The sequence below is a fragment of the Bos mutus genome, chromosome 20, assembly GCF_027580195.1.
Source record: "Bos mutus isolate GX-2022 chromosome 20, NWIPB_WYAK_1.1, whole genome shotgun sequence".
Lineage (NCBI taxonomy): Eukaryota > Metazoa > Chordata > Mammalia > Artiodactyla > Bovidae > Bos > Bos mutus.
This window is the reverse complement of record NC_091636.1, coordinates 35,404,655-35,419,002: the sequence shown is the minus strand read 5'-3', so window position 1 is coordinate 35,419,002 and position 14,348 is coordinate 35,404,655. Positions and strand designations below refer to the sequence as shown.

Here is a 14,348-nt window from a genome sequence, read left to right as displayed (position 1 = left end):
ATAAAGGACAAGAAGCATGGTTAAATGGACCTGGTAGGTGAAGTGGTTTAATATTATCTCAAGCAAACAGTAAAAATTAAAGATGTATATCTTAATCCATTAGGCCACATACCAAAAAGTTCTGTAAAGAGGAACAACAAAAACCCAAAAGGCAAATTTAAAATAAAATTCTTTTAAAAATTCAAATGATGTAAAAGAAGGCAGAAAAGGAGAAACAGAAGGACAAAAAGCAGGGAGAATGAAAGAGAAAACATATAGAAAAGTGATAGGTTTAACTCAGTCATATCAATAATTACCTTAAATGTAAGTGTGCTAAACACCCTCTATCAAATTAAAATGCAGAGAATGTACTTTTTAAAAAACTTCCAACTACATGCTCTCAATAAGAGATGCTGTTTAAATATCAATACAAACATGACTATAGTTTTATTTTAGGTCAAGGTTAGCAAATCATTTTCAAAAGTTTCCAAAGTTCCCACCTGACTCTCCCTCAAAGTACTTCCTTCCTGACTGGATTAATGGTCTGTCCTGTAGTATTAATTACTATGCTCATTTTTATTAATCTCCATAACCACAGGCCAAAAGAATAAAAGCAGTTATCCAAGCAAACACATATTCAACAGTATCTCTAAAGCCCATGGAGCAAAAAGAAAAAAAAGAAAAAAATCCAAAATGCTCCCCTGGTGGCTCAGACGGTAAAGAATCCACCTGCAGTGCAAGAGACCTGGGTTGGATCCCTGGGTCAGAAAGATCCTCTGGAGAAGGGAATGGTAACCCTCTCCAGTGTTCTTGCCTGGAGAATTCCATAAACAGAGGACCCTGGCAGCCTACAGTCTTCGGAATCACAAAGAGTCAGACACAACTGAGCGACTAACACTTCTATGGTCTGGTTTCTGATGATATCTGGAATAAGGTGTGAAAACTATTGGAATACGCAGGAGAGGGTGGAATGTGTAGAAGCAATCAATCCTTCAACCAATCTTCCACTAACATTTAGTTCAACCAAGAAACTCCTTTAGAACTATTAAGGATGCTGTTATCCCTCACTTAAATCCACTTAACAGACACTGAAGGAAAACAATTCATACTTAAGTACTTAAAGGAATCTTCTGAAATTCTAAAATATGAAAGCTCCATGTGGCTCTATAATATTTAACATCTTGCTTTGTCATTGTCAGCTCCCTTTTTTGTTTGCTTTTGATTTTTTTAAAAAACATACACATTTGGAAATGATAACTGTCTCTTAGTTAGTCAAGATTTATGATATATTTTAGATTAGAAACTTTTCAAAATTCCTGTTTTGTTTTTTGCAATATAAGAATACATTTACCAAATAACATTTTAATTTCCATTGTTTTCTTAGAAATAATGCCAATGTCACCAACAATCATAACCACAGAAGCATGCTTTAAAACCTAAAAGTGAATCTTTAATATATCAAATGTGATAACATCCAAAAAGAAATAGAGAATTCTTATCCATGAAGGTAATTGTAAATCATCATCCACTACTTATTGATGAAGCCACTTTCTTCAGAAAACTCCCAATTCCTTCAAATTCCATCAGTCTGGTTATCAAATACTGCCAAATATGTAATTATAGATACTTGTAGCAGTTTAACAAATAGAATAATAATTTATATTTCACAGCTTACATAGATGATTTCATACGTCTATATCTATGTGTATGCTAAGTTGCTTCAGTCGTGTCCGACTCTTTGTTGACCCCATGGACTGTAGCCCACCAGGCTCCTCTGTCCATGGCGATTCTCCAGGCAAGAATACTGGAGTGGGTTGCCATGCTCTCTTCCATATCTACATCCATAGACAGATCTATGTAATATTCCTGATACTTATAGGACTGTATTTCCCCTGAGAAACTGGATAGGGTAAGGCTAACTAACATTCCACTCATGTCTCTCCTGCCATAGTGTTGCAGCAAAAATGGAAATGAGTGAATGGCCTTTCACACATACAAGCCAAACAGGCTTGCAAGAGTTAAACAATCTTGGTCATTCTTTAGCTGTTACTACTAACAAACACTTGAAGTTGGGCTTGTCCTTCACAAAGCTAATTACTCTCTGACTCCGTATTGATTATACCCCACACCTGGCATTCTTGTTCCCTTACAATCGCTTGGAGCATTCTGCATTTCAGAAAAAAAGGCCACGGGCCAATTATTTCAGGGAAACCAGACCCAGTTGCTGAGTTGCCTCAGGCCAGCTGTAGTTGTTTTGAAACTTTGCAAAGAAAGAATAAAAATGCTAGACCTTCATGAGGATATAAAACCTCTCTCTATTCCCAAGAGATGGGGTGCAGTACTTGAGGTGCTAGCCTGTTATGTATTCCCCTTTGCTGGGCAAAGATAAAGCCATTTTTCTATTTCCTCCAAACTCTGTTTCCGTATTCTTACTGGCACCGGTGGACAGGGGGCCAAGATTTTGACAACAATAGTTACATATATGAGACTTTCTGGTGAAACATGAGGAAGGATGGATCAAGAATCATTCCCAGGTTTTTTGATTTGGTATCTGAGTTAAATGTTGGGGCATTCACTTAATATAAGAGAATCAAAGGTGGAAAACTGAAGCATTTGAACTTGAACATATTGATTTTGATGTACAAATAAGTTGGTCTGTAGTTCAGATGAAATAATTGCAATGGAGAGGAAGATTCAAGGTTCATCGGAGCACAAGTGACCATGGAAATCAGAAGCATGGACATGATCATTCGGGAGACTGTGGATTCAGAGGAGAGAATCAACGATGGAGCCCTGGGACAGGCCAACATCTAGGAGACAGACAGAGAATGAAAAAGGGACAGGGAAATGATTAAAGGAAATTTTTGCATATTGAGGTATTTAGGGAAGTCATTCTGGCTTATACACAAGTTAACCTGAATTTAATGCTAACTAATGCAGCCTGTCTCTGACACAGAGAACTCAAACAGGAGTTCTGTAACAACCTAGAGGGGTGGGGTGGGGGCGGAGATGGGAGGGAGGTTCAAGAGGGAGGGGGACACATGTATACCTACAGCTGATTCATATTGATGTTTGGCTGAAACCAACACAGTTCTGTAAAGCAATTATCCTTCAATTAAAAAAAAATTCAGAAAAAAAATACATTGTCCATCTGCTTTAATTATGAAAGAAAAGGGAGCACTGACCAGAAGAATGTCCATGTTAAAAATAAAGATTAAATGCATCATTAAACGCCTCCATTCCTGGGATACCAGGGCTGATACTCGTTCAATAACAAGACTCCCTTTCCAGGTGCCAAGGCCATCCGAACTCCCTGTGTACGTGTTGATCTGTTTTTTTGTGTTTTTTTTGTTTTTTTGAAACCTTAAAGGAATGTATCCCTGACTTGTTTAATGTTCTTTGTTTTGACAACATATTAAACTCTGCTGAAAACCATACTTCTCTGTACCTTTCTCCTGGCTTCTGCTGCTGGCCAGTGATCCTTGGCATTCCTTGGCTTGAGGCAGAATAACTCCAATCTCTGCCTCAGGAATCACATGGTGTTCCTCCTGGGTTTCTGTGTCCACATTTTCCTCTTCCTATAAGAATAAAAGGCATTGGGTTAATTCAGGCTCAACTTGATGAAATTTGCAAAATCTATATTTCCAAATGGGGTCATATTCTGAAATTCTGGGTGGACATGAATTTTTGGACGACACTATTCAACCTAACACATCATCCTAAGGGAATGATCACAGATTTACAGATGCTATACTAACTAGTCTCTAGAAAGAGGAGTATATGCAAGGAATTAGAATGGTGCACAAAATAAGTGAATTTTATGTGGACACCTGTGGAAGGATGTCATCGAGAGGATGTCCCCTCTGGTTGACCCTCCAACCCCAGACAATCAGAGCCTCCTTATCCCCTCCCCTGTCCTTGGAATATATGTTCTGCTGGCTGTATCTGTACCAGGAGCCATTTTCAAGGATGCAACCTTGACAGAACAATGTGTTATTAAGATCATGGGGTCTGTACACAGGACTGAACCCCATTAAGGCTTCTATATAACTTTTAAGATTCTGGCAGCTGGGTGAGGAGATGTGGAGATGTATTCATCTTGCTACTGTGGGAGACAAGCCTCCTATGTAAGTTCCTTGCTTATTTAAACTGCCACCTACAAAATCAGTCCTGAATATTCATTGGAAGGACTGATGCTGAAGCTGAAACTCCAATACTTTGGCCACCTGATGTGAAGAACTGACTCATTTGAAAAGACCCTGATGCTGGGAAAGATCGAAGACAGGAGGAGAAAGGAATGGCAGAGGATAAGATGGTTGGATGGCATCACTTACTCAATGGACATGAGTTTGAGCAAGCTCTGGGAGTTGGTGATGGACAGGGAAGCCCCTGTCCATGTCCATGGGGTCACAAAGAGTCGGACACACTGAGCAACTGAACTGAACCAATCTGAATGGGCCGGCCTCTCCTTGACCTTTGTGTAAGGGGGCCAATTTAGAATTTCACCAGGGGACTGGAGGGTCCTGAACCAACAGCAGGGAATATTTTGCAACTCAGTTTCTTTCAATTGTTAGAGGAACCCAAAGCAACTTAAGACTCACTTTGCAGAAATTCATCACACTATTTTTTTTTTTTTCACGCTATGAAAAAGTCAATCAGAAAGCCTTCCTCACCCTCAGGACCTGGTTTGACAGAGCTTCCATAGCCAGATGGCTAAACTAATGGACTCTTTAAAACCCTTAATGAGAGGTGTGGCAAAGTACCTTACATTTATTTAGACAAGAGTACCTTTACCTTCATTATCATTAAATATTTACTGTATGCACCATGGTCTTCCTGGCATCATCAGACACAACCTATCTAAAAAGAACTCTTTCCCTGGGATGGCATTGGGAGGAGCTATAAACGTGGACAAACATAAAAGTATTTGGGCTTTAAACATAAAATCATTTGGACTGATTCTGACATTTTGAGCCATTCAGTCAATTCAAGAAGTGATTCTTAAGATACGATTCATGGGTGGTCCTTCTCCATTACTCCTAGTTCTCCCAATCACTGTGGTACTTTGCAGCACCTGAATCTCATCAGTCTTAGTCGCCCAGAGCCAGGTCCCATGGACAAGACTTCAGAGCTGCAGGGCACCCCTGTCCAACACCCCAGCCCCACCAATCTCCCTCTGGGTCCAAAGGCAGCACCACAGCAGCTGTATTTAGATGGTTTCCATACCAGACCCCAGGTGGGTATGCCTTTAGCTAGTCCATCATACAACTTGGTGGTGGTGGTTTAGTGGCTAAGTCTTGTCGAACTCTTGCAACCCCATGGACTGTGTAGCCTGCGAGGCTCCTCTGTCCGTGGGATTTCCCAGGCAAGAATACTAGAGTGGGTTGCTATTTCCTTCTCCAGGGGATCGTCCACACTCAGGGATGGAACCAGGCTCTTCTGCATTGCAGGCGGATTCTTTACCGACTGTACCACCAGGTAAGCCCCCATGTAACTATGAAGAGAGGGCAAATATGCATTTCAAGGGCCCTGTATTTGAATACGTATTTCAAAGATTAAATGGCATTATTAAGAGAAAAAGTAAGCCACGTTATAGCACACATAGCTCTTTGTGTAAGGCTATGGGACAGTTACTGCAAGGACAACTGTATCTGCCAGGGAGTTTCTAGGGAGGAACGCGAACCAGGATCCTAGAACTCAAATTTTATTGCTCTGAACCCCACACAGTCGGAAGTTTGCCTGGAGCGCTTGTGTGTGCCCAAAGAATCTCTGCCGGGAAGCCCAGGGGGTGTGCCTCCAGGCCGGGATAACAAGTGGCCCCGCGGGATCCCACCCGCTTCGCTCCGCTCTGCTCCCGCCCGGGTGGCCAGCCTGCGGGGGCCGGAGCCCCCGCCCGGGTGCCCGGCCCGCCGTTTTCGGTTTCCACTTTTCCTTCCCAGGCCTCGCCCACTTCCTTTCCCACCGGTCCCCGCCCGGCCGCCGAGGCCCGGGGTCCCGCACCTCTGCAGGGTCCCATCCGCTCTCCCCCCGGGGGACCCAAAGGAAGAGAATTCCTGTGGGGCCCAAGAGTGCCAAGAGTGCGCAGCGAGACGGGAAATTGCAAAAGTCCTCGGCCCTCTGCCCTCCCCCGCGGCTTTCCCGTAATTCCCGCCCCTGGGCGCGCGCCCCGCAGCTGATTCATAGGCCAGGCGCGGGGCCGGCCCTGCACGTCCGCACCCGCGCTCTCCCGGGTCTCGCACCGCGGTTCGGCAGCCCAGCCGCCGACGACTCGGCCCGGCTCGCGGAGCCCTCGGCCCGCGGGGTGAGTACCCGACCGCGCGCCCCGCTCGCCTCCGCGCGCGCCGCCTCCCTCGGTGGATTCTCCGCCGGCCCCTGCCGTCTGGACGCGGCCCGGAGTTCAGCACTCTGCTCTCCTGCTCGGTGCCCCGAGGCCTCGCGTTTGCTTGGGCTGGGGGGTTCGCTCTGCCCCGAGAAGGGGTTTCGAGGGGTCCTCGCCGGTGACCCGCGGCCGGGTGCGTAACTACTCATTCTTGCCAGAGCGCACGCCGTGCGTAACCACGACGGTGCCCACCCTGCGTTTACAGTCCCCATCCCACCGCGTCCTTCGCAAGGCAGTCGGGGGATATTTGTGGGATTAAAATTCCCATTTGACCCACTTTTGCCTCGTTCCCAGCACCCCAGAGTTAATTGGGTGTTAATTGCGGTCTCCAGCCTTCCCTCACGTTCCTTTAACGCCTACCTGAGGGTCATACCTCTCTCGGTCGGCGACCTCTCTCCACCTCCCTGTACACCTGGGAGCGAGAGGCGCTCACACGCAGGTGCAGCCGATAAAAGTTCTTGGGGATGCGGTGGTGTCTGGGGTAGACGCCAAGCGAATGGAAGGAGCACCAAGTTGGCCGGTTGGGCGATGGAAGCCTTGTATTTGTAACCGCGCCGCCTCTCACCCTTTTACAGACAGCTCTTTCCTAGGCAAAAAGCACGGAGGGGTTCAGCAACTTGTCCAAGACCATAGAGCTGGCTTCCGTGGCGGTGACGTCGCGGAGCACTGAGAGCCCTCTCTTGACAGTGTTTGGCCGGCTCGTGCCTCCATCTGTCCTGCCTGCCTGTCCTGTGGCTGGAGGCACAGGATTCAGTGCCACGGGGCAAGGGTGCCTGGTAACTGACAAGCTTGAAGACTCTGAACAAGTTTATTCTCCAACTCAGGAGAGGGATCAATGTAGGCAGAGGCTATGATAGAACTGAATGCCATGTATTTAATTTGAGCTAGAAGGAAAGAAGCTGTGGGTCTTATTCTCAAGTCTAAACTGACTTTAGGACGTGGGTCAGGTTAACGTATGGCCTCAGCCTCTGTTTCCTCCTCTACGAAATAATAACCGTTCACACTAACTATGGATCAGGCACTAAGTACTGTACATACACGAGAATGATTTAAGCTTCACCACTGAGGTGGGTAACAGTTTTCCCATTCTGATTTTATCAGTGAGAAAACTGAGGCCCAGAGAAGTTAAGCAACTTGTCTGTGGTTACACAGCTAGCAAGTGGCAGAGTCAGGATTTGGCTTTGGAGGCTGCCTGTAACCACTATCTGTGTCTCAAACTTTAGGACCCTTTGTGGAGTGCCCCCCGCCTGCCCCCCACGTATGGTGCTGCATTATTGTAGCACTCTGTCCTCAGAGCACTTTGCCTCTCTCCTGAGCTGCTTTAATCTGCACTCAGAGACCCTTGAATGTGAAGGGCACCAAATAGTCATAGTGGCCAGGGGTTTCCAGACTTAGCTGTGCCTCAGAATTATTCTTGGAGTCTTTAAAAGCACTGGACTCCAGCCTGTTACCTACTCAGAATCTTCAAGGGCATGCTGAGTTTGGCACCTCCACTGATAGCTTTCAGTATTGTTAGAATGCTTCCAGTGGCAGGGAGCTCACCACCTAACATTTTATTGTTGGATAGGGCTAACTCTCAGCTGTAACTTGCCTCCTTGCGGTACCTGTTCTGCCTCCTGTTGTCTCAGCAAATGTGTCTAAACCTTCTGTATCAACGGCCACCTTGAGAGGAAACGGCCGTCTTAGGTGTCCAGTGGGGACTGGAGCCATACTGGGGAGAATACTTACTTACACACTGGGTTTTTCCTTCCATCTCTTTAACCTGAGAGACTGGGGACACCTGCAGTGGTGCTCAGAGGTGTTCCAAAGTCTCTGTTGTTTTTTGTAGCCCATTTGTCCTGAAAAAGGAACCAAATCAGGAAAACGATCATGGTTCTGAAAGAGGTGGTACTGTGATTTGACAAGAGGAAAGAGTGTTTTCCTTGTGGGAATATTGTAGGCTCGAGCAGAAGGAAAGCTGAGCAAGTGTCATCTTGCTCACTTTACAGGAATACTGAGCCCTAGCCCTGCTTTCTCTGGAGGAAGTCCTCTTTGACTGAAAAAAATATATGAAATGGGGAGATACAAGACAGATAAGAACTTGTGAGAAATTCCCCTCCCTCCAAGCAGGATTCCTCATAGTTCTGTAGCACAGATTTCTTTTATAAAAGCTGTGTCCTGTGTTCACAACCTTCTATTTGTTTTCAGAAGCTATTTACTCTAGTTTATCTGTTTTATTTTTTATGTTTTAACAATAATACAAATAATAAATGAATATATATATGACGTATAGGGGGGAAATGTAGAACTAACTTTGTCACTCCTATTCTCACTCAGAAGAGGGAAATTTCAGGTTCGTACCTATTATTCCAAGACTTTTTTTTGGTATACATTTGCAAATATATGTATACGTGGTGGTTTAGTCGCTAAGTCGTGTGCGACTCTTGAGACTCTATGGACTGTAGCCCACCAGCTCCTCTATCCATGAGGTTCTTCAGACAGGAATACTGGAGTGGGTTGCCATTTCCTTCTCCAATATTATGTTTTAATAAATGTAAATGAGGTCTTACTATCATCGTGCAGCTTACTTTTTCACCCCCAAGTCTTAGACCTCTGTCATGTCTGTACCTCTTTTATTAATGGCTACATTCTAAAGTAATAATACTTATTTTTAATTATGTTAGCTAGAGATATTTATTCATCCTTTCCCTTACTGATCGACATCAAAGTTAACTAAAATTATTCAGCATTAGCAACAGTGCTTCAGGGAAAATTGGGCATTCACTTTTGTGCTTAAGCCTGAGTGTAATATCCTAGGAGAGAGATTTGTGGATCAGTTTATCCATTTTTCGCTTTGATAGATAAAACTCTTCAAATTGCACAGCTGACCCACCCCAGGTGCTATTAATAATTTAAACTCAGCACATGAGAATTTGTTTTCCTCATCCTTCCTAACACTGGGTATTATCTATTTTTATCTAAATTTTCAAATCTGGTGAATGAGTGAAACTCAGTAAGACATTTTAATTTGCATTTTGCTGAATACTGCTGCAGAAAGCAATGGCACCCCACTCCAGTACTCTTGCCTGGAAAATCCCATGGACAGAGGAGCCTGGTAGGCTGCAGTCCATGGGGTCGCACAGAGTCGGACACGACTGAGCGACTTCCTTTTCACTTTTCACTTTCATGCATTGGAGAAGGAAATGGCAACCCACTCCAGTGTTCTTGCCTGGAGAATCCCAGGGACGGGGGAGCCTGGTGGGCTGCCATCTATGGGGTCGCACAGAGTCGGACACGACTGAAGCGACTTAGCAGCAGCAGCAGCAGCTGCAGTTTAATATCTCTAAATATTTATGGATTGTGTGTTTCTTATGTGAATTACCTGTGCATGTCCTTTGCTCACTTTTCTATAGGGTTGTTTTATCTTATGTCTGTTTACTGCAGAAGCTCTACAGGTATTCAGTTTCTTAATCTGTTGTCTCTTATAGATGATGCAAATATTTCTTCTAGTGTAAAGCTCCTTTTCCCAAATTTTTTTATTGTGGTAAAACACATAATATAAAATTTACCATTTTAACTGTTTTTAAGTACACAGGTCTGTGTTATTAAGGACATGCCTCTTGTTGTGCAAGCATTACCACCATCCATCTCCAGAACTCTTCATCTTGCAAAACTGAAATGCTATACCCATTAAATGATAACTCCCCGTTCTCTCCCTAGCCCCTCACAACCGTAATTCTGCTTTCTGTCTCTATGAATACTCCAGTTCAGTTCAGTTCAGTCGCTCAGTTGTGTCCGACTCTTTGAGACCCCATGAGTTGCAGCACGCCAGGCCTCCCTGTCCATCACCAACTCCCGGAGTTCACTCAGACTCACATCCATCGAGTCGGTGATACCATCCAGCCATCTCATCCTCTGTCGTCCCCTTCTCCTCCTGCCCCCAATCCCTCCCAGCGTCAGAGTCTTTTCCAATGAGTCAACTCTTCGCATGAGGTGGCTAAAGTACTGGAGTTTCAACTTCAGCATCATTCCTTCCAAAGAAATCCCAGGGCTGATCTCCTTCAGAATGGACTGGTTGGATCTCCTTGCAGTCCAAGTGACTCTCAAGAGTCTTCTCCAACACCACAGTTCAAAAGCATCAATTCTTCAGCGCTCAGCTTTCTTTATAGTCCAACTCTCACATCCATACATGACCACTGGAAAAACCATAGCCTTGACTAGATGGACCTTTGTTGGCAAAGGAATGTCTCTGCTTTTGAATATGCTATCTAGGTTGGTCATAACTTTCCTTCCAAGGAGTAAGCGTCTTTTAATTTCATGGCTGCAGTCACCATCTGCAGTGATTTTGGAGCCCCCCAAAATAAATTCTGACACTGTTTCCACTGTTTCCCCATCTATTTCCCATGAAGTGATGGGACCAGATGCCATGATCTTCGTTTTCTGAATGTTGAGCCTTAAGCCAACTTTTTCACTCTCCTCTTTCACTTTCATCAAGAGGCTCTTTAGTTTCTCATCACTTTTTGCCATAAGGGTGGTGTCATCTGCATATCTGAGGTTATTGATATTTCTCCCAGCAATCTCGATTCCAGCTTGTGCTTCTTCCAGCCCAGCATTTCTCATGATGTACTCTGCACATAAGTTAAATAAGCAGGGTGACAATATTCAGCCTTAACATACTCCTTTTCCTATTTGGAACCAGTCCGTTGTTCCATGTCCAGTTCTAACTGTTGCTTCCTGACCTGCATATAGGTTTCTCAAGAGGCAGGTCAGGTGGTCTGGTATTCCCATCTCTTTCAGAATTTTCTATAGTTTATCATGATCCACACAGTCAAAGGCTTTGGTGTAGTCAATAAAGGAGAAATAGATATTTTTCTCGAACTCTCTTGCTTTTTCGATGATCCAGAGGACGTTGGCAATTTGATCTCTGGTTCCTCTGCCTTTTCTAAAACCAGCTTGAACATCTGGATGTTCACGGTTCACGTACTGCTGAAGCCTGACTTGGAGAATTTTGAGCATTACTTTACTAGCGTGTGAGATGAGTGCAATTGTGTGGTAGTTTGAGCATTCTTTGGGATTGGAATGAAAACTGACCTTTTCAAGTCCTGTGGCCACTGCTGAGTTTTCCCTATTTGCTGGCATATTGAGTGTAGCACTTTCACAGCATCATCTTTCAGGATTTGAAATAGCTCAACTGGAATTCCATCACCTCCACTGGCTTTGTTTGTAGTGATGCTTTCTAAGGCCCACTTGACTTCACATTCCAGGATGTCCGGCTCTAGGTGAGTGATGACACCATCGTGATTATCTGGGTCATGAAGATCTTTTTTGTACGGTTCTGTGTATTCTTGCCACCTCTTCTTAATATCTTCTGCTTCTGTTGGGTCCATACCATTTCTGTCCTTTATCGAGCCCATCTTTGCATGAAATGTTCCCTTGGTATCTCTAATTTTCTTGAAGAGGTCTCTAGTCTTTCCCATTCTGTTGTTTTCCTCTATTTCTTTGCATTGATCGCTGAAGAAGGCTTTCTTATCTCTTCTTGCTATTCTTTGGAACTCTGCATTCCGATGCTTATATCTTTCCATTTCTCCTCTGCTTTTTGCTTCTCTTCTTTTCACAGCTATTTGTAAGGCCTCCCCAGACAGCCGTTTTGCTTTTTTGCATTTCTTTTCCATGGGGATGGTCTTGATCCCTGACTCCTGTACAATGTCACAAACCTCATTCCATAGTTCATCAGGCACTCTATCTGTCAGATCTAGTCCCTTAAATCTATTTCTCACTTCCACTGTATAATCCTAAGGGATTTGATTTAGGTCATACCTGAATGGTCTAGTGGTTTTCCCTACTTTCTTCAATTTAAGTCTGAATTTGGCAATAAGGAGTTTATGATCTGAGCCACAGTCAGCTCCCAGTCTTGTTTTTGCTGACTGAATAGAGCTTCTCCATCTTTGGCTGCAAAGAATATAATCAATCTGATTTCCGTGTTGACCATCTGGTGATGTCCATGTGTAGAGTCTTCTCTTTTGTTGTTGGACGAGGGTGTTTGCTATGAACAGCGCATTCTCTTGGCAAAACTCTATCAGCCTTTGCCCTGCTTCATTCTGTACTCCAAGGCCAAATTTACCTGTTACTCCAGGTGTTTCTTGACTTCCTACTTTTGCATTCCAGTCCCCTATAATGAAAAGGACATCTTTTTTGGGTGTTAGTTCTAAAAGGTCTTGTAGGTGTTCATAGAACCGTTCAACTTCAGCTTCTTCAGCATTACTGGTTGGGGCATAGACTTGGATTACTGTGATATTGAATGGTTTGCCTTGGAAACGAACAGAGATCATTCTGTCGTTTTTGAGATTGCATCCAAGTACTGCATTTCGGACTCTTTTGTTGACCATGATGGCCACTCCATTTGTTCTGAGGGATTCCTGCCCGCAGTGGTAGATATAATGGTCATCTGAGTTGAATTCACCCGTTCCAGTCCGTTTCAGTCAGTCCATGAATACTCCAGGTACCTCATAGAAATGGAAGAGTCTTTGCAGCTTTGTAACTGGCTTATTTCACTTAGCGAAATGTCCTCAAGTCTCATCCCTGTTGTAGAATGTATCAGAATTCCCTTCTTTTTTAAGGCTGAATAATGTTCTATTGTTTGTATATACCACATTTTGCTTATTCATAATGCTTTTATTTTTAAATATCTTTTGCTGCACAGAAGTTTTATTTATTTGTTTTTAAATGTATTTATTTTCTTTTTGTCCATGCTGGGTCTGCGTTGCTGCCTGGGCTTTTCTCTAGCTCTGGCGAGTGGGGGCTACTCTTCTTGCGGTGTGCAGGCTCTTCACTGTGGTGGCTTCTCTTCTCGCAGAGCATGGGCTTCAGTGGTTGCAGCTCTTGGGCTCTGGAACACAGGCTCAGTAGTTGTGATACCTGGGCTTAATTGCTTCGTTGCATGTGGGCTCTTTCCAGACCAGGAATGGAACCAGTGTCCCCTGAATTAGCACTGGACTCCCATCCACTGCACCACTAGGAAAGTCCTGCAAGAAGTTTTAGATGTTTGTGTAATCGACTGCAATCTAATCACTTACGTGCTTTGTCTAGGTTAGAAAGACCTTTTTCACCTGAAAATTATTTCTAAGCTTTTATTTTTTTTCTAATACTTTTATTACTTTGGTTTTACATTTAGCTTTTCAAAATTCCAGATTTTTGTATAAGATGAAAGGTAAAATGTCACAACTTTTTTCTTAAGTTTTAAGCATTTGATCCAGTGAGGCTCTGAGTGCTCACTTCTATCTGATTCTTTCACAGTCCCTCAGACTGTAGTGTGCCAGGCTTCTCTGTCCGTGGAATTTTCCAGGCAAGAATACTGGAGTGGGTTGCCATTCCTTCTCCAGGGGATCTTCCAGACCCAGGGATTGAACCCACATTTCTTGCATCCCCTGCATTGACAAGTGGATTGTTTACTGCTATACCACCTGGCCTGGGAAGATATAGTTGATTCAGTGTGGTATATTTATAATCATACTACTTTTTTCCAACTCATTTGAATTCTATTATTTACAGCAAAATAAATTCCTGTTTATATAAGGACTTGTTTGAGGATTCTATCTTATTTCATTGATCTATTTTTGTCTCTTCTTCTGCCAGTTTCACTCATATCCCTGCATCACTTCTGCTATAACTTCAGTTCAGTTCAGTTGCTCAGTTGTGTGCGACTCTGTGACCTTATGGACTGCAGCACACCAGGCTTCCCTGTCCATCACCAGCTCCTGGAGCTTGATCAAACTCATGTCCTTAGAGTCCGTGATAGCATCCAGCCATTTCATCCTCTATCGTCCCTTCTCCTCCCGCCTTCAATCTTTCCCAGCATCAGAGTCTTTTCCAATGAGTCAGTTCTTTGCATCAGGTGGCCAAAGTATTGGAGCTGCAGCTTCAGCTTCACCATCAGTCCTTCCCATGAATATTCAGGACTGATTTCTTTTAGAATTGACTGATTTGATCTCCTTGCAGTCCAAGGGACTCTCAA

The 14,348-nt window shown here is 43.9% G+C and overlaps 1 protein-coding gene and 1 long non-coding RNA gene across 5 annotated transcripts in view; one reads left to right on the top strand and one right to left on the bottom strand.

The window, feature by feature from the left end:
• LOC138984199 (uncharacterized) overlaps positions 1 to 7,066 on the bottom strand; it is an 86,033-nt gene extending 78,967 nt beyond the window's left edge. The window contains exons 1-3 of one of the 3 annotated variants that reach the window (XR_011461466.1): positions 6,732 to 7,066; positions 3,428 to 3,557; positions 137 to 2,789 (exon numbers count right to left, since the gene is read on the bottom strand). This is a non-coding gene — a long non-coding RNA (uncharacterized lncRNA). Of the gene's footprint in view, positions 1 to 136; positions 2,790 to 3,427; positions 3,558 to 6,718 lie in introns of those variants that run through there. The other 2 variants (XR_011461465.1, XR_011461464.1) reach the window with 2 other exon arrangements.
• Positions 5,976 to 14,348, top strand: part of OSMR (oncostatin M receptor) — a 67,807-nt gene continuing 59,434 nt past the window's right edge. The window contains exon 1 of one of the 2 annotated variants that reach the window (XM_070357620.1): positions 5,976 to 6,280. The gene's annotated coding sequence lies outside the window, so the exon portion shown is untranslated. Of the gene's footprint in view, positions 6,281 to 6,343; positions 6,492 to 14,348 lie in introns of those variants that run through there. The other variant, XM_070357621.1, reaches the window with a different exon arrangement.